General features: G+C 43.6%; 1 long non-coding RNA gene across 2 annotated transcripts in view; it reads right to left on the minus strand.

Annotated features, from left to right (window-relative positions):
* Window positions 1-13,920: 13,920 nt before the first annotated feature.
* The window catches only part of LOC130361899 (uncharacterized), a 105,210-nt gene continuing 100,255 nt past the window's right edge, over window positions 13,921-18,875 (minus strand). For both annotated transcript variants that reach the window (XR_008891196.1, XR_008891195.1), the window contains 2 exons: window positions 15,113-15,251; window positions 13,921-14,348 (listed from right to left, as the gene is read on the minus strand). This is a non-coding gene — a long non-coding RNA (uncharacterized LOC130361899). The remainder of the gene's footprint in view (window positions 14,349-15,112; window positions 15,252-18,875) is intronic.

Genomic DNA, 18,875 nt, shown 5'->3' on the forward strand with positions numbered 1-18,875 from the left:
TCTACCTGATAGGGCAGGCAGAGTAGTATGTTCTGTACCGGGTCCCCACAGCAACACACAGCAGCGTTTCAAGCCTGTACTTGGCTCTTTATAACAACAAATAGTGAACCTACTATATATCTTTACACAGTCAATTAGTTCTGTGTCACTTGGAGGAGTGTGTATTCTGAAACCGAAATCTATATGAATTAAATCACTTCATACCATTTATACAATACTAATTAAAAAGCAATATAATTTACTGAGCCACATATTATAAAACAGGATAAGGGTGGGTTCACACCACGTTTTTGCAATCCAGTTCCCGTGTCACGTTTTTTTTAAGGAAACGTATCGCTAAAAACAGTACTAAACCGTATGCAACCGTATATGCCGGATTCCGGTTAAAAACCGCATTATAATAAAAAACGTATATACGGTTGCATACGGTTTTACGCTAAAAACACTCCCAGATAGAAGATTCTAGAAGCTGGTGGAACTTTCGGAACCAACTGCGCATGTGCAGATTCGTAAACCGTATTGTAAAAACCGGATGTAACCGTAAGTGTATTCGGTTGAATACGATTCTCATAGACCACCATTATATAAAAAACGAATACGGTTTAAATACGGTTTTTCAAACGGGCTTCAAACCGTAGTAGACTACGGTTTGAAGTACGGGAAATTAAAACGCTTTTAACCGTAACGGATACAAAACATATGCAACCGCATGATATGGTTAACATACGGTTTGCAATACAAAGTCAATGAGTACGGTTTGCAATACGGTTCCATACGTTTTGACGCTCAAACCGTATACGGGAACTGTATTGCAAAAACGTGGTGTGAACCCACCCTAAGACAACTCAAAGACAAAAAAAGAAAAAAAAAGAAATGAATAAGTCATGAGGCTAAACAATAATTGTCACTGTACTTCTACATAACTACACTACTAGAAAGGAGTTTGATATCAATAAGATAGCAGGAGGCAACAATGAATCTACTGATGATGATGATGATAGCAGCAGGACATGAATAACAGCAGAACATGGAGTTACGTTGTCATTAGGTTCAGCAGCGGATCAGGGGCCAAGTGAAATTGCCCACAGGTAAGCCTGACTAGTAAACACTGATGTTGACTGAACACTCAGATTACGTTAAAGAGTCAGTTTTCCGAGGAATTTTTGCAAGTCGAGAAACATCAATTGGAACTAATCCATTCGTTTTCATGGACAAAAGGACAAACACTCTTAAAAATATATAAATTCTGCTTCCTTTCTTGAGTCGGTTTCTTTAGATTTGAAGATTGTTGCTTACCTTGCCTTTTTTTGATCACCTCTAATTCTGTGTCGCTTTCTTTTATTCTTTTTATTCTCTGTGGTTAAAAGAAGTTGGTAATTGCGAGGGGTTGCTGAGTACCTCTCCTAAATAATGCACTGTGGAAGTAGGGTCAGCCATTAGTAACGTGTCTGATGTGAATGTGGACATTACTCACAGGACATTATGGTAGATGGTACATTCAGATGGCTGTTTATATTTAGAATTGATAACATTTCAGCCATTATTATCAGATGGGAGACGTTCTCTGGATTATCCTTTCTGTCTAGTTTGTCGTGTCACCATCTTTGTTAGCATTCTCACTTTGTGAAGTATGAGAGATTGGCGCGTCTTATTTCCATGACCAGGGGTCATGTTATAGTCAGCCCTGTCACTCGCAAACTTGATAGCTTTTTTTCTCACTTACCACAATTTCAAGTTTGTGTAATCTGACAGATATGTTACTATAAATTATTATTATTTTTTTTTAACCTTAGGATGTTTACATTGTTTTAGGATTTGGAGAACCGTCTTAGGGTACGTTGCCAACTAGCGTATATGCAGCGTATTTCCCGCTGCGCAAAATCTGCAGAAGCAGCTGGAAATATGCAGTATATCCCTTGCTCACCATTCACACAGGGATTTCTAGCAGTAGCCCTATGAGTTCGCGGCTCCGCATCCAAAACTCACTATAGGGCTGCGGCCGGAAAGCCTTGTGTGAATGGTGAGCGAGGGATACGCAGCGTATTTCCTGCTGCTTCCGCAGATTTTGCACAGGGTGAAATACACTGCGTATACGCCAAGTGGGAACATGCCCTAAAAGAGGAACTGCAGCATCCAACTTACCTTTTTCAAGTGAAAGGGTTTGCATGTGACATGTTTATCCCCTTACACCCTTCACTTCAATTCCCTGGGTGGACTTGATGGACGTATGTCTTTTTTCAAACATACTAACTATGTAACTATGTATGTGACAGGGCTGACTATAACACGGGTGAAACCTGGTCATGGAAATCATACAAATGTGGACCTATAAGTCACAGAAACACTAAAACTTTAATATATCCAATATTGGATTTTTGGCACACACAGCCCTTTCCCCCGTTTGTATAAAGGGGTCTTTTAACTTTACTGTTCAATAGTAGCGTATTTGTCAAATCTCTGAATTCCACAAATCATTTTAATAATCCGTTCATGTAATATATGAATTTTCCTATTGTAGTAGTTTTACCTAAATCAAGGGCTGTATATCATACTTATCTAGTAGAGGTGCACCGAAATGGAAATTTCAGAACTGAAACGAAACCGAAATAAAAAAAAAATGTCCGGCCGAAACCGATACCGAAAATGACTTCTCCCCGTCTTCTGGTAAAATGCAGCCCTCCGCTCATTAGATTAGATTAGATTCCCCCACATTAGATTGCCAGCTCCCCCACATTAGGTCGGGAGTTCCCCCACATTAGTAGGCAGCTCCCCCACAATAGATAGTAGGCAGCTCCCCCAGAATAGTAGGCAGCTCCCCCGCAATAGTAGGCAGCACCCCCATATTAGGTCAGCATTTCCCCCACAATAGTAGGCAGGTTCCCTACAATAGTAGGCAGCTCCCCCCAACAATAGTAGGCAGTTCCCACACAATATTAGGCAGCTCCCCCCAACAATATTAGGCAGCTCCCCCCACATTTGTAGGCAGCTCCCCCCCACATTAGGTCAGCAGTTCCCCCACAATAGTAGGCAGGTTCCCCACAATAGTAGGCAGCTCCCCCACATTAGGTCAGCATTTCCCCCACAATAGTAGGCAGGTTCCCCACAATAGTAGGCAGCTCCCCCCAACAATAGTAGGCAGTTCCCACACAATATTAGGCAGCTCCCCCCAACAATATTAGGCAGCTCCCCCCACATTTGTAGGCAGCTCCCCCCCCCACATTAGGTCAGCAGTTCCCCCACAATAGTAGGCAGGTTCCCCACAATAGTAAGCGGTTCCCCCACAATAGTAGGCAGCTCCCCCCACATTTGTAGGCAGCTCCCCCCCACAATATTAGGCAGCTCCCCTCCACAATATTAGGCAGCTCCCCCCCACAATATTAGGCAGCTCCCCCCAACAATATTAGGCAGCTCCCCCCCACAATATTAGGCAGCTCCACCCCAACAATATTAGGCAGCTCCCCCCACATTTGTAGGCAGCTCCCCCCCACATTAGGTCAGCAGTTCCCCCACAATAGTAGGCAGGTTCCCCACAATAGTAGGCAGTTCCCCCACAATATTAGGCAGCTCCCCCCACATTTGTAGGCAGCTCCCCCCACAATATTAGGCAGCTCCCCCCACAATATTAGGCAGCTCCCCCCAACAATATTAGGCAGCTCCCCCCAACAATATTAGGCAGCTCCCCCCAACAATATTAGGCAGCTCCACCCCAACAATATTAGGCAGCTCCCCCAACATTTGTAGGCAGCTCCCCCCGCCACATTAGGTCAGCAGTTCCCCCACAATAGTAGGCAGCTTCCCCCCACCCCACAGACATACAGCTTCCAGCCATAGACAGTGTACGGCTGGAAGCTGTATGTCTGTACTGCTGCCCCCACAGTGTTCCGGTCACGGCTCCTCCTGCCCGGGGTCACATCTACTGCTATGGCCTATGGACCATAGCAGTAGGTGCCGGGACCGGGGAGCGGTGACCGGAACACTGAAGAAGATGACGCGGTCACTTACCAGGCCCCGGCCAGCGCGCGTTCTCCTGCGACTTTCCTGCGGTCCTCCTGCGTCTCTATGGTTGTACGCACGGGACGTCAGTGATGTCCCGTGCGTACGACCATAGAGGCGGAGAAGCGAAGGACCGAAGGAGCATCGCAGGAGGATGCCGGGGAATGGTGAGTGACCGACGGACATCCTTATGTCCCGAAAACATTTTTCGGGACACAGGGATGTCCGGGATAGGAATACTTCTTTTTATGTGCCCGGGCCGGCTCCCGTGGGTGGCTGCAGGCGGGGCCGACCAGAGCATATAAAAACTAATACTGCATACTGAAAACCAGGGGGCCTCCAGCTGTTGGGAAACTACAACTCCCAGCATGCCCGGACAGACTTTGCTGGTCTGGGCATGCTGGGAGTTGTAGTTTCACAACAGCTGGAGGCCCCCTGGTTTTTAGTATACAGTATTAGGTTTTATATGCGCTGGCCGGCCCCCGCCTGCAGCCACACACGGGAGCCGGCCCGGGCACATAAAAAGAAGTATTCCTATCCCGGAGAGCGCGCCCCCCCAGATGTTGTGCCCGGCCCCCCCTGCACCCCCCACGAGTGCCTCTGCCACTGGCAGTGTTTGCAACTTGTGCTGTGGGCGGGCAGGGGAGGTGGGTCATTATCGGCACATTTTTTGTTGTTTCGGCATTTTGCCGAAATAGCTATTTTCGGCCGATATGTATTGGCCGCCGATATATCGGTGCATCCCTACTTATCTGCTATTATCAATATTGTTCATGAGTTAAAGAGTTTATGAGTTAAAGAGATTCTATCATAGGATTATGAGGACTCCCTGATGGGTCAGCTATAACATTTAAACAGTACAAGGAGCTTAATAAAATCTGTAAAAATGTAATAAAAACAGCAATTTTCAAAATGAGAGACAGGTGGCCAAAGAAAGCAAAACTAATCCTAAATATTTTTTTAGACATATAAACGCAAAAAAACCAAGGACAGAGCATGTAGGACCCCTTAATAATGATAATGGGGAGGTTGTCACAGGCGATCAAGAGAAGGCGGAGCTACTGAATGGGTTCTTTAGTTCTGTATATACTATGGAAGAAGGAGCTGACATTGGCCAGGTCGGTGCTGGTAACACATCATGTAATGTACTGAACTGGCTTAATGTAGAGATGGTACAAGGTAAGTTAAGTGATATAAATGTAAGCAAATCTCCAGGGCCGGATGGACTACACCCAAGAGTTCTTAGAGAGGTAAGTTCAGTAATATCTGTACCCCTGTTCATGATATTTAGAGATTCTCTGGTGTCTGTTATTGTGCCAAGGGACTGGCGCAAGGCGAATGTGGTGCCAATCTTCAAAAAGGGCTCTAGGTCTTCCCCAGGAAACTATAGACCGGTAAGTTTAACGTGCATTGTGGGTAAATTGTTTGAAGGACTTATAAGGGATTACATACAGGAATACATAGGGGATAATTGTATTATAAGTGATAGCCAGCATGGGTTTACTAAGGATAGAAGTTGTCAAACCAATCTAATTTGCTTTTATGAAGAGGTGAGTAGAAGCCTTGACAGAGGAATGGCTGTGGATATAGTGTTTCTGGATTTTGCTAAAGCATTTGATACTGTCCCTCATAGACGTCTGACAGGTAAGTTAAGGTCTTTGGGTTTGGAAATTTTAGTTTGTAACTGGATTGAACACTGGCTCATGGATCGTACCCAGAGAGTGGTGGTCAATGATTCGTACTCTGATTGGTCCCCGGTTATTAGTGGTGTACCCCAAGGTTCAGTACTGGGCCCGCTGCTGTTTAATTTATTTATTAATGATATAGAGGATAGTATTAACAGCTCTGTTTCTATCTTTGCAGATGACACCAAGCTTTGTAGCACAGTACAGTCTATAGAGGATGTGCATAAGTTACAAGATGACTTGGATAGACTAAGTGTCTGGGCATCCACTTGGCAAATGAGGTTCAATGTGGATAAATGTAAAGTTATGCATCTGGGTACTAATAACCTGCATGCATCGTATGTCTTAGGGGGGATTAAACTGGCAGAGTCACTGGTAGAGAAGGATCTGGGTGTACTTGTGGATCATAGACTACAGAATAGCATGCAATGTCAGGCTGCTGCTTCCAAAGCCAGCAGGATATTGTCATGTATCAAAAGAGGCATGGACTCAAGGGACAGGGACATAATACTCCCCCTTTATAAATCATTGGTACGGCCTTACCTGGAATATGCTGTTCAGTTTTGGGCACCTGTCCATAAAAGGGACACTGCGGAGTTGGAAAGGGTGCAGAGACGCGCGACTAAACTAATATGGGGAATGGAACATCTTAGCTATGAGGAGCGATTAAAGGAGTTACAATTGTTTAGTCTTGAGAAGAGACGTTTAAGGGGGGATATGATAAACGTATATAAGTATATTAATGGCCCATACAAAAAATATGGAGAAAAACTGTTCCAGGTTAAACCCCCCCCAAAGGACGAGGGGGCACTCCCTCCGTCTGGAGAAGAAAAAGTTTAGTCTCAAGGGGCGACACGCCTTCTTTACCATGAGAACTGTGAACTTATGGAACAGTCTACCTCAGGAACTGGTCACAGCAGGAACAATTAACAGCTTTAAAACAGGATTAGATACATTCCTGGAACAAAATAAGATTAATGCTTATGAAGAAATATAAAATCTCATCCCTTCCCCAATATCGCGCCACACCCCTACCCCTTAATTCCCTGGTTGAACTTGATGGACATATGTCTTTTTTCGACCGTACTAACTATGTAACTATGTAACTATGTAACAATAAATAAAACTGTTATATATATATATATTAAAAAAAAGAGATTCTATCATATCATTTCAAATAGTGTAACTAATCTCAGATTCAGGTACGGGCCACACACTCCTTCAGACAGCCTTAGATTTGGGAACATCTGCTTGTGTTTAGTTCAATATGCAAACAAGTAAGTGTCCAGCATTTCCATTCCAAACAGCACACAGTATCGGGCCGCCAATCAAATACAGGAGAAAGAGATAAGCAGTAACAGGGGCTGGAAATGCTGGATATTCAAGGGGATCAGCCCTGGAGCATTTATATATTATATATATATATATATATATATATATATATATATATATATATCATTTTAGTTTTTTTGAAAGGCTTACTGCTCGGGCTCACAAACAGAGGTTCACTCATCTAAAGCTATATTTATGAGGGGCTTTTAACCACTACCTGGCACTGTAATATATTACACTTTGTCAAATCATCCAAAAGATTCCCTTTAATACTTAGATAAGTGAGATATTTCTGATTCTCCTTTTGCAATAATTTGGGTAGAAATTTTAATTTTATTTAAAGAGTAGCTCCCACCATTCTTTTTTTTTTCTGTCCCTGCCTATTGCCCATCTATCTCTAACCCCCTCCCTGCCTTTAAATTTTTTTTAACATATAAAAAATGCCTTTTGTCTGCCTGGTAGTGTGCTCACTAATAGGCAGACTTCCCCAGCAGGCACCACGTCACTGATGCTTGCTGGGGCCGACACTTCCGCCCTTAGTTCACCTATACAGGGTGCCTCCAGCTGTTTCACCACTACAACTCCCAGCTTGCCCTGACATCTATTGGCTGTCAGGGAATGCTGGGAGTTGTAGTGGGGAAACAACTGGAGGCATACTGTATAGCTGAAAACAGTATCTGTGATCGCCGTGCACATCCCGCTCCCCCGAACCCCACCGCGCAACACCCCCTCCTCCCCCGCAAAATAATAAAGTGCATAACAGTCCTAGTGCAGCAGCAGTGCATGATATTTTGCCTCTTACCGGGAGCCGGGGCCGGTGTGCGAAGCCAGGGAGCCTGCGCGCTTCCTCTTCATTCAAAGCGCTCGCTCCCGCCTGTCTGATTGACAGGCAGGGACAAGTGCAGCCTGTCTGAATTCGGACCGATGCCCAGCCGTCATCGGTCCAAATTCAAGCGTGACGTCACGCCAGGCTGCAGCCGGCCACTAGGAGGGAGACCCCCTAGTGGCCGGTTTTTAAATGTAAATTAACCTCTTCAGGACCCATGACGTATGCATACGTCATCACACCCTGGGTCTTAAGGACCTATGACGTATGCATACGTCATGTCCTTTCCTGGTCTCCGCCGCTCACCCGGCGGAGATCGGAAGCGGATCCCTGCTGAAATCCTTCAGCAGGGATCCAGGGCAAACGCCGAGGGGGGACATGTAAATCGCCCTTGCGATCTGCGGCGATACCGGGCTGATCGGGTCTCTGGGACCCGACCGCCCGGTAATTTCGCATGATCCCGGCTGTCACAGACAGCCAGGACCATGCTGGAGTATAGGAGCGAGGTGGCAAGCCGGCCACCTCCTCCTATACCCTGCGATTCTTCGGTTAGTTAACCGACCAATCGCAGGAGGGGGGGCGGTTACTTCCTCCTGTCCTGCCCGGCCCCTTGAAGTCCGGAGAGGACGGGAGGAAGACCGGAGGACGCGGCGGGGGACGGGGGAGTGCTGGGGACCGGCCCCGGTACTTACCTCGTCCCTGAAGACCCGGATCCCGGCAAGGAAGATGGCGGCGGCGACAGGTGAGTAGATCTTCAGCCGCGGTCGGGCCCTTTACAGCAATGCACGTCGCTGTAAAGCGACATGCATTGCTGTATTGGGACCCTATATACTACAACTCCCAGCATGCCCAGACAGCCCTTGGCATCTGGGCATGCTGGGAGTTTCAGTTTTGCAACATCTGGAGGTCCACAGTTTGGAGACCACTGTGCCCTTCCAGATGTTGCAAAACTACACATTCTCAGCATGCCCTTACTGTCCAGGCATGCTGGGAGTTGTAGTGCTGTAACATCTGGCCCTTCTGATGTTGCAGAACTACAACTCCCAGCATGTCTGGACAGTTTTGGCATACTGGGAGTTGTAGTTTTGCAACATCTGGAAGGGCACAGATTGGGAACCACTGTATTAGTGGTCTGCAAACTGTAGTCCTCCAGATGTTGCAAACTACAACTCCAAGCATGCTGGGAGTTGTAGTTCGGCAACATCTGGCTCTAAAGATGTTGCCGAACTACTACTCCCAGCATGCCTGAGAATGTTTGGGAGTTGTGGTTTTGCAACAGCTGGAGACACACTGGTTGGGAAACATTGTCTGTTTCCTAACTCAGTGTTTCCCAACCCGTGTGCCTCCAGCTGTTGCAAAACTATAACTACCAGCATGCACTGATAGACTGTGCATGCTGGGAGTTGTAGTTTTGCAACAGCTGGAGGTCCCCCCCTTGTGAATGTACAGGGTACATTCACATGGGCAGGGGGCTTACAGTGAGTATCAGGCTGCAAGTTTGCGATGCAGCAAATTTTGCGCGGCAGCTCAAACTCGCAGCGGGAAAATCGCTGTAACCCCCTGCCCGTGTGACTGTACCCTAAAAACACTACACTACACTAACACAAAATAAAATAAAAAGTAAAAAACACTACATATACACATACCCCTACACAGCCCCCCTCCCCAATAAAAATGAAAAACGTCTGGTACGCCACTGTTTCCAAAATGGAGCCTCCAGCTGTTGCAAAACAACAACTCCCAGTATTGCCGGACAGCCGTTGACTGTCCAAGCATGCTGGGAGTTTTGCAACAGCTGGAGGCACCCTGTTTGGGAATCACTGGCATAGAATACCCCTATGTCCACCCCAATGCAAATCCCTAATTCAGGCCTCAAATGCGCATGGCGCTCTCACTTTGGAGCCCTGTCATATTTCAAGGCAACAGTTTCGGGCCACATATGGGGTATCTCCGAACTCGGGAGAAATTGCCTAACAAATTTTGGGGGGCTTTTTCTCCTTTCACCCCTTATGAAAAGGTGAAATTGGGGTCTACACCAGCATGTTAGTGTAAAAAAATAAATTTTTTACACTAACATGCTGGTGTTGCCCTATACTTTTCATTTTGACAAGAGGTAAAAGGGAAAAAAGCCCACCAAAATTTGTAATGCAACTTCTCCCAACTAAGGAGATACCCCATATGTGGGCGCAAAGTGCTCTGGGGGCGCACAACAAGGCCCAGAAGGGAGAGTGCACCATGTACATTTGAGGTGATTTGCACAGGGGTGGCTGATTGTTACAGCGGTTTTGACAAACGCAAAAAAAAAAAAAAAACACATGTGACCCCATTTCAGAAACTACACCCCTCACGGAATGTAATGAGGGGTGCAGTGAGAATTTACACCCCACTGGTGTCTGACAGATCTTTAGAACAGTGGGCTGCGCAAATTAAAAATTTTGTACAGCCCACTGTTCCAAAGATCTGACAGACACCAGTGGGGGGTAAATGCTCACTGTACCCCTTGTTACGTTCCTCAAGGGGTCTAGTTTCCAAAATGGTATGCCATGTGGGGGTTATTTTGCTGTCCTGGCACCATAGGGGCTTCCTAAATGCGACATGCCCCCGAGCAAAATTTGCTCTCAAAAAGCCAAATATGACTCCTTCTCTTCTGAGCATTATAGTTCGCCCATAGTGCACTTCATGTCAACTTATGGGGTACCTCCATACTCAGAAGAGATGGGGTTACAAATTTTGGGGGCTATTTTCTGCTATTAACCCTTGCAAAAATGGGAAATTTGGGGGAAAACACACATTTTATTGAAATTTTTTTAAATTTTTTTTTACATATGCAAAAGTCGTGAAACACCTGTGGGGTATTAAGGCTCACTTTATTCCTTGTTACGTTCCTCAAGGGGTCTAGATACCAAAATGGTATGCCATGTGGTTTTTTTTTTCCTGTTCTGGCATCATAGGGGCTTCCTAAATGCAACATGTCCCCCAAAAACCATTTCAGAAAAACGTACGCTCCAAAATCCCCTTGTCGCTCCTTCCCTTCTAAGCCCTCTACTGCGCCCGCCGAACACTTTACATAGACATATGAGGTATGTGCTTAGTCGAGAGAAATTGGGCTACAAATAGAAGTATACATTTTCTCCTTTTACCCCTTGAAAAAATTCAAAAATTGGGTCTACAAGAACATGCGAGTGTAAAAAATGGAAATTGTGAATTTTCTCCTTCACTTTGCTGCTATTCCTGTGAAACACCTAAAGGGTTAAAATGCTGACTGAATGTCATTTTGAATATTTTGGGGGGTGCAGTTTTTATAATGGGGTCATTTGTGGGGTAGTTCTAAGATGAAGACCCTTCAAATCCACTTCAAACCTGAACTGGTCCCTGAAAAATTGTGATTTTGGAAATTTTGTGAAAAATTGGAAAATTGCTGCTGAACTTTGAAGCCCTCTGGTGTCTTCCAAAAGTAAAAACACGTCAGTTTTATGATGCAAATATAAAGTAGACCTATTGTATATGTGAATAAAATAAAATAATATTTGGAATATCCATTTTCATTACAAGCAGAGAGCTTCAAAGTTAGAAAAATGCTAAATTTTAAAATTTTTCATCAAATTTTGGGATTTTTCACCAAGAAATGATGCAAGTTACCAAAAAATTTTACCACTAAGTTAAAGTAGAATATGTCACGAAAAAACAATCTCGGAATCAGAATGATAACTAAAAGCATTCCAGAGTTATTAATGTTTAAAGTGACAGTGGTCAGATGTGCAAAAAATGGCCGGGTCCTAAGGTGTAAAATGGCTGGGTCCTTAACCCCTTAAGGACGCAGGACGTAAATGTACGTCCTGGTGAGGTGGTACTTAACGCACCAGGACGTACATTTACGTCCTAAGCATAACCGCGGGCATCGGAGCGATGCCCGTGTCATGCGCGGCTGATCCCGGCTGCTGATAGCAGCCAGGGACCCGCCGGCAATGGCCGACGCCCGCGATCTCGCGGGCGTCCACCATTAACCCCTCAGGTGCCGGGATCAATACAGATCCCGGCATCTGCGGCAGTTCGCGATTTAAATGAACGATCGGATCGCCCGCAGCGCTGCTGCGGGGATCCGATCATTCATAACGCCGCACGGAGGTCCCCTCACCTTCCTCCGTGCGGCTCTCGGCGTCTCCTGCTCTGGTCTGTGATCGAGCAGACCAGAGCAGAAGATGAGCGATAATACTGATCTGTTCTATGTCCTATACATAGAACAGATCAGTATTAGCAATCATGGTATTGCTATGAATAGTCCCCTATGGGGACTATTCAAGTGTAAAAAAAAATGTAAAAAAATGTAAAAGTAAAAGTAAAAAAAAAGTGAAAAATCCCCTCCCCCAATAAAAAAGTAAAACGTCCGTTTTTTCCTATTTTACCCCCAAAAAGCGTAAAAAACATTTTTTATAGACATATTTGGTATCGCCGCGTGCGTAAATGTCCTAACTATTAAAATAAAATGTTAATGATCCCGTTCGGTGAACGGCGTGAACGAAAAAAAATAAAAAAAGTCCAAAATTCCTACTTTTTTAATACATTTTATTAAAAAAAAAATTATAAAAAATATATTAAAAGTTTTTTATATGCAAATGTGGTATCAAAAAAAAGTACAGATCATGGCGCAAAAAATGAGCCCCCATACCGCCACTTATACGGAAAAATAAAAAAGTTAGAGGTCATCAAAATAAAGGGATTATAAACGTACTAATTTGGTTAAAAAGTTTGTGATTTTTTTTAAGCGCAACAATAATATAAAAGTATATAATAATGGGTATCATTTTAATCGTATTGACCCTCAAAATAAAGAACACACGTCATTTTTACCATAAATTGTACGGCGTGAAAACAAAACCTTCCAAAATTAGCAAAATTGCGTTTTTCGTTTTAATTTCCCCACAAAAATAGTGTTTTTTGGTTGCGCCATACATTTTATGATATAATGAGTGGTGTCATTACAAAGGACAACTGGTCGCGCAAAAAACAAGCCCTCATACTAGTCTGTGGATGAAAATATAAAAGAGTTATGATTTTTAGAAGGCGAGGAGGAAAAAATGAAAACGTAAAAATTAAATTGTCTGAGTCCTTAAGGCCAAAATGGGCTGAGTCCTTAAGGGGTTAAACTATTTTAATGGGAAAAAAAATTATGAATGCATATTAGAGATCTGTTGTAGTACATAAGTACTACAACATATAAAAATAAAAGTTTGGTCACAGTGCCCATTTAATATTCCATGTTTTGTGGTATTATTACAAGTGCTTTTGTTTTTTTGCTTGAAAACACTGTATTTAGCAGATGTTAGCTGGAAGTCAGTAGTAAAATATTTTCAATACACTGCAAACAATTCCTTTGTGCTTGTGGCATTTTTCTGGCCTTTTAGGACATGTTTATGGCCTTAGAGTTCTTTTTAGCATTTGCTGCATGCTGGATGGGAATTTTCCAGGCACTTTCTATATAAGCAGAAAAAACACCACAAAAATACTTGTGAAAACTTGTAAAAAAAACAAAACACCCCAACTGTTTTAAGGATGTTATATTATGACTTTATCCTTTATCTTTACAGCATGGACTAAAATAGAACAGTATCTTGCTTGTAGAACAGATTTATATTTAAAAATAACACTTTAAACTTGGTGGAGGTATTTCTAGCAAGAACAGAACTAGAAGATGTTGAACGTTTGCTGGTCTGGACCAGACTGGAACTAACAGACATGGGCCCATGTCTTCTCCTGGGAGAGGAGGATGGACTAAGGACTATTCACACAGCCATAGGCTTAGGGAGCATCACCTGACCAAGGCCTTATTCATCTGGCCTTATTATATGCACATTGTAACCCTTACACTCTTGTGTCTTCTATAATTGTAGTGCAATGCACAAATACACCCCCCCCCCCCCAATATCATGTAGTTTCCAGAAAGTTTTCTCACATCCATCTTTAGGGATGTTAGATGGAACACTGAGACACTACAAAGGTCAGATCTAATGTAAGACAGATTGATCATATTTCTTCTAATACGTATCTTTATTACCAGCTTTAATATGAGAAAGAGCTTTCCTGGGCAAAAAAAGAAATGGGACTGTTCTTATCAAATGGTAGTGCAGAGTTTACAAAGAAAACTTTATAAAAATCTGTTAAAGCAATGAATATCCTAAATGTACAAATTGAATCTAGTAGAGCAGGCAAGGAATAAGATGTAAAATTAAATGAAACTACCTTAAAAAGCCTTGTGGTTTGAGCTCCTACATGGCATGCCACTCTGCTTGTTTTTATTTTATAAATTGTGACATTAAATCTTGTGTTTTTTGATCTTGGACTTTATAGCAGTGTGACGCCTACTGTAGAGGAGTATTCCAGTACAACTGCTGAGGATTCTTCAGCCTGGGATCTGTTCAATTCTGAGAATTGTACCACACAGTATTACAGTACTATATTTTGGGATATTGCTGATAAGTTGTGATATCCTTGTGATATCCAGGCATTTACTTTATCTGTGGAGGAAAGTGGAGACTTCTTACATTGGGCTGCATTTTTTTTCTAGTTTTTTAAAGAAAACCTGATATTTAAATATGGTTTAAGCAGGATTCAAATTAAATTTAAAAAACTATACCAGAAATATGATATGTCTCCATAACCTCACCATCTTTAAGGAGCCCGTTGAAGTGTACCTGTCATTTCAGGCAGCTTTTCAGGATAACCTTTCTGGCCCAACATGAATATTATTTCTGGTCATCATATACCTTATATATTGCATTTAACATGATTTCTCCCATACACTGGATACATTCTCAGAAGCATCACAGTATAGAGGACATTAAAGAACATTATTGAGAAGTCTAAGCTTCAAATAAAGGAGAAATCTGCAAAAATAAACATATTCCCTTTCCACAGGATAGGGGATAAGTAGCTGATCGCGGGGGGGGGGGGGGGGTTGGGTTGAGCGCTGGGACCCCCCTGCGATCACCAGGATGGGAACAGCACTCAGTAAGGAGCATGTGCCGCAGGCTTTACAACACCTTTCATTTCAATGGCAGGGCAAAAAGACTTGAGTACAGAACTCGGGCATCATCAGCGCTCTGATAGAAATAAATGGAGGGCGTGCCGTCTACCAATAGACGACACACTCTCCTCGCTGAGAGAGCTGGGGTCCTGTCCCAGAGATCACGGGGGTCCCTGCTTTTGTACTGTACCCCATGCGATCAACTACTTATCCCCTATTCTGTGGATAGGCCTGGGCGTGCAATAAAACACTTACTGTGTTTGCTTCTTTCTTTTCTTTCTTTTCAGTTACTCCCCCACGCCTCTGTATAGATTTCTATGGGCAGCTGTAACCACAACATTCAGTGACCCTCTCAAGGTGGATTTTACTAGGGAGGGCAGTGCATGATAGAAGCCTAATAAGTGAAGAAAGAAGTCAGCTAAGTTTCTTATATTTGCTTGCACTACTTATTTATGCTAATGTAGTTTAAGCAACAGGAAACAGTTAATTTAGGTAATCAACACAGCCTGCTCCCTATACTCCACACTGTCCTGATTGCTACCCACAGATGCAAGTCTTAGTGCCTCCATCTTACTTATAGCCTGGTATTTTACTACCCGAGTTCAGTGACCCTGGAAGTAAAGAAAACATATACAGTAAGTGTTCCAGCCTGTCTGCGATATTGTGATTGTTCCTCCGTTACTTGTAAACTGTATGCCAGCTGCACACATATCTCACAGCTCATTTCTGTTTTCACATAAAGTTTCCTTGCCTGGCAGGACTGAAGAAAAAGAAGCGAAATAGGTTATTACTGCTGAATGTTCAATTGTTGACACTGGAATGTTACCAGCAAAAATGACCATAAGCACTTTATAGACATAGCATTGGCTAAAATAAATGTGTCACTTTCTTTTTCTAGTAATATATCAGCGCTACAATATTTTTGCAGTGTGCATAGATGGCAGATTGCATTTTTCGTGCCTTCTTTGTTACTTAAAGCATAAACATAATATTAGCCGATGATGATTTTCTAGATTGCAGTCATACCACAACATTGATCACAGTCCTTTCTACCATATGACTATCTGCCTGTGGAGCTATGTATCTTTTCATAAATTCCATACAAAATTTCCCTTCGACTTTGTTCACACATTGTAGATTCGGTCAGAATTCTGCATCAGTATTTTAACACCAAAACCAAGACTGTATGCAATACTTGTTTTGGCTTTAACCCCTTAAAGGGGTAGTCCAGTGGTGAAAAACTTATCCCCTATCCTATCCCTATCCCCTCTCTGTACGGGGTCCAGGCTCTCCGGCCAGATAGCGGGTGCACGAAGCGGCGGCCGACACGCCCCCTCAATACATCTCTATAGCAGAGCCAGAGATTGCCGAAGGCAGTGCTTCGGCTCTGCCATAGAGTTGTATTGAGGGGGCGTGTCGGCTGCCTCTTCGTGCGGAGGTCGACACGCCCCCTTCCCGCGGGCTGTCGGGGCTCTGTACAGGAGATCGCAGGGGGCCCAAGCGGTCGGACCCCCCCGATCTCAAACTTATCCCCTATCCTTAGGATAGGGGATAAGTTGTTCACCACTGGGTTCACCACTGGACTACTTCGTTAACAACGAAGGACGTATATTTACATCCTCCGCCGTCTATCGTGGGAGCCGGAGAAGGACGTAAATATCGGGCCAGTCGCAGGGGCCTGACGAAGCACCAAACGTTGCGATACGGCTGTGGCCCGTGCATGAATCCCCCGTAACATCCTCCGCCTCCCCGCTCTGGTCTTGACCTGATTATCGAATGCATGCAAAGTGACACATCTGCAGCCACAAGTTTTCTACTAATGGGTGAGTTGCTCCGCTTATCTCTTTGTGATCACATTTTCCATGCATACCCTTGTAGCGTGCAGCACCACCCATAGAAGCCCAGACTCACTAATTACAATTACTAAACTTCACCACAGTTACAATTAAGTGACAGTGCCAGATTTTTTCTCTTCTTTGTGGCTATCAAACCAATAAATGTTTGTTCCGTTTTCATGCCTTTTTTCATCATAAAATAGGTTCCGTGTCACCCAACAAAGGAGACTGGGTGCACTGGTACTCTGATATCCAACGGAAATTACAGCATAGCTAGGCAGGGCAGGCGAGACAAGCAAACAAAGGAGCACACGGGGATGACAGCTGTTTTGTACCGGCAAGGTACTTCTTTTGATCACCTCCTATGGACTGACTCGGCAGACACATTTTTATACAGGTACCTTTTTTAAACACACCTGCTGAGTAAGTCCATTAGAGGTGATCAGAAGAAGTACCTTGCCCGTATGACACGGCTGTCATATCCTAGTGCTTCTTTGTTCCCTTGCCTCATCTCCCCTGCCTTGCTATGCTCTCTCCTATGCTGCTGTTCCTTGGACTGTATCTGTACTCAGAGCACCGGACAATGATATCACTTGCTAGACCTGTCTCCGTGTAAGCTTTGCTGCAGGATCGTGAGTACATTTTGCCTTTGCAGCTGTGCCCAGCGATTTCTATTTCTTATGAACTGTGTGATTATTTTGTTAAGGTCCATTTGTTTTTGGGACTTGAAATGATAGATCCAAGATAAATCCTTGCAAGTCACAAAAAACTGTTTGGCCTTGTTTCCTCTCATACGTTCGTTCTTTAGCTTTTTCTTTCTGCTTTAAGTCTTAGGATTCTAGAGAAATATGCCTAACAACATCAATGTGCAAGAACACCATTCTCTATATCTTTAGACAGGGACAATTTAATATCATGAATTATTGTTTATCATAATCCGTTATTAATGACTCCCTGTCCTTTTCTTGTCGTCTCAATATGATTGAGGTCCTTGCCCTATTTTCGTGACCCTCTGCTTTCTTATGTGACTGATTTGATTTATTGTCATATCATAACCATATTTTGTTGGAATATCATCCCATCTGCTTGGTGTGTCTGATGTATAGGCAGAATGTTTTAGGGGCAAGTTCTTGCTAGAGGTCACTTTCTTCAGAACAGTGTTCAGATTTTTCTCTTTAGGGTCTTCCAAGGATATTTCTAAGGAAAAGAATTTGAACACATGGCAGTGGCATAGCAACCAAGGCAAGGTCAATTATTATGCAAGTGTATGCATCGCTGCTCACCAGGGGCACATGCAGAATTATTTAAGGAGTGGGGTTAAAAAAATATGAAATAATACCTCCACACCAGGACCACATTTTACCACTGCAGTGCGGCATTTAAACTGGTTTATTCCTCATCATTGGGGGTATAAGGAGATGTGGTCAATGTGATCTAATCTGTTGTCAGGCCTTCTGAAGGCCTCGGGTCCTGCCATGACAGATCTGCTTTTACAGTCTGCCTATGCCCATATTACACAGAGTAAATATTCTACGAATCTCAATAAAGCATACAGTAGTTGTTAAGGCACTCATACACCTTCAATATCCAGCAGCCAAATTAATAGTTTTCTCTCTACCTTTTACCTCGTACACATGAATGTTTGGCTCGGCTGATAAGGATTGGGGAAGAAGAGGTAAACAGCTGCTAGATATCTCTGGCGGTCACTTATTTGAAAAAACAAATGTGTTGGGCAGTTAAAGTCCAATATGCCCGATCCTATTCTTTTGCAAATATTATCTGTTGGGAGAGAGTCAGGAGCCACCCAAACACATTAAAGATTTGACTGGTACCACCATAATTGGTGGGGTTAGCCAACTTTTTAATAAAGTGGGTCATTCCCCCAGTGGGTCGTTCCCCCTGTGGGCACTGGTGTCGCGGCGGTGGTGGTCGCCGCCCAGTGCTACACCATTTTATGCTAGGGACGTTAGGGACCCACTCTAAATAGGTGGCCTTGACGTGGCGAGTGGGCTTGTACTTTTATGATCAAAACATATATACTAACAACCTGTTAGTTTTTGAAATTATGCTGAGAAGCAATTAGATCATTATACAAGATTGTAGATGTGCGACCATGTCTGTCTTCTACCTGAATTAACTTTTTATTAAAGTTTACTATTCACGTCATTGAATATCTATTCAAT

This window comes from Hyla sarda, chromosome 3 (assembly GCF_029499605.1).
Source record: "Hyla sarda isolate aHylSar1 chromosome 3, aHylSar1.hap1, whole genome shotgun sequence".
In the NCBI taxonomy this organism is placed as follows: domain Eukaryota; kingdom Metazoa; phylum Chordata; class Amphibia; order Anura; family Hylidae; genus Hyla; species Hyla sarda.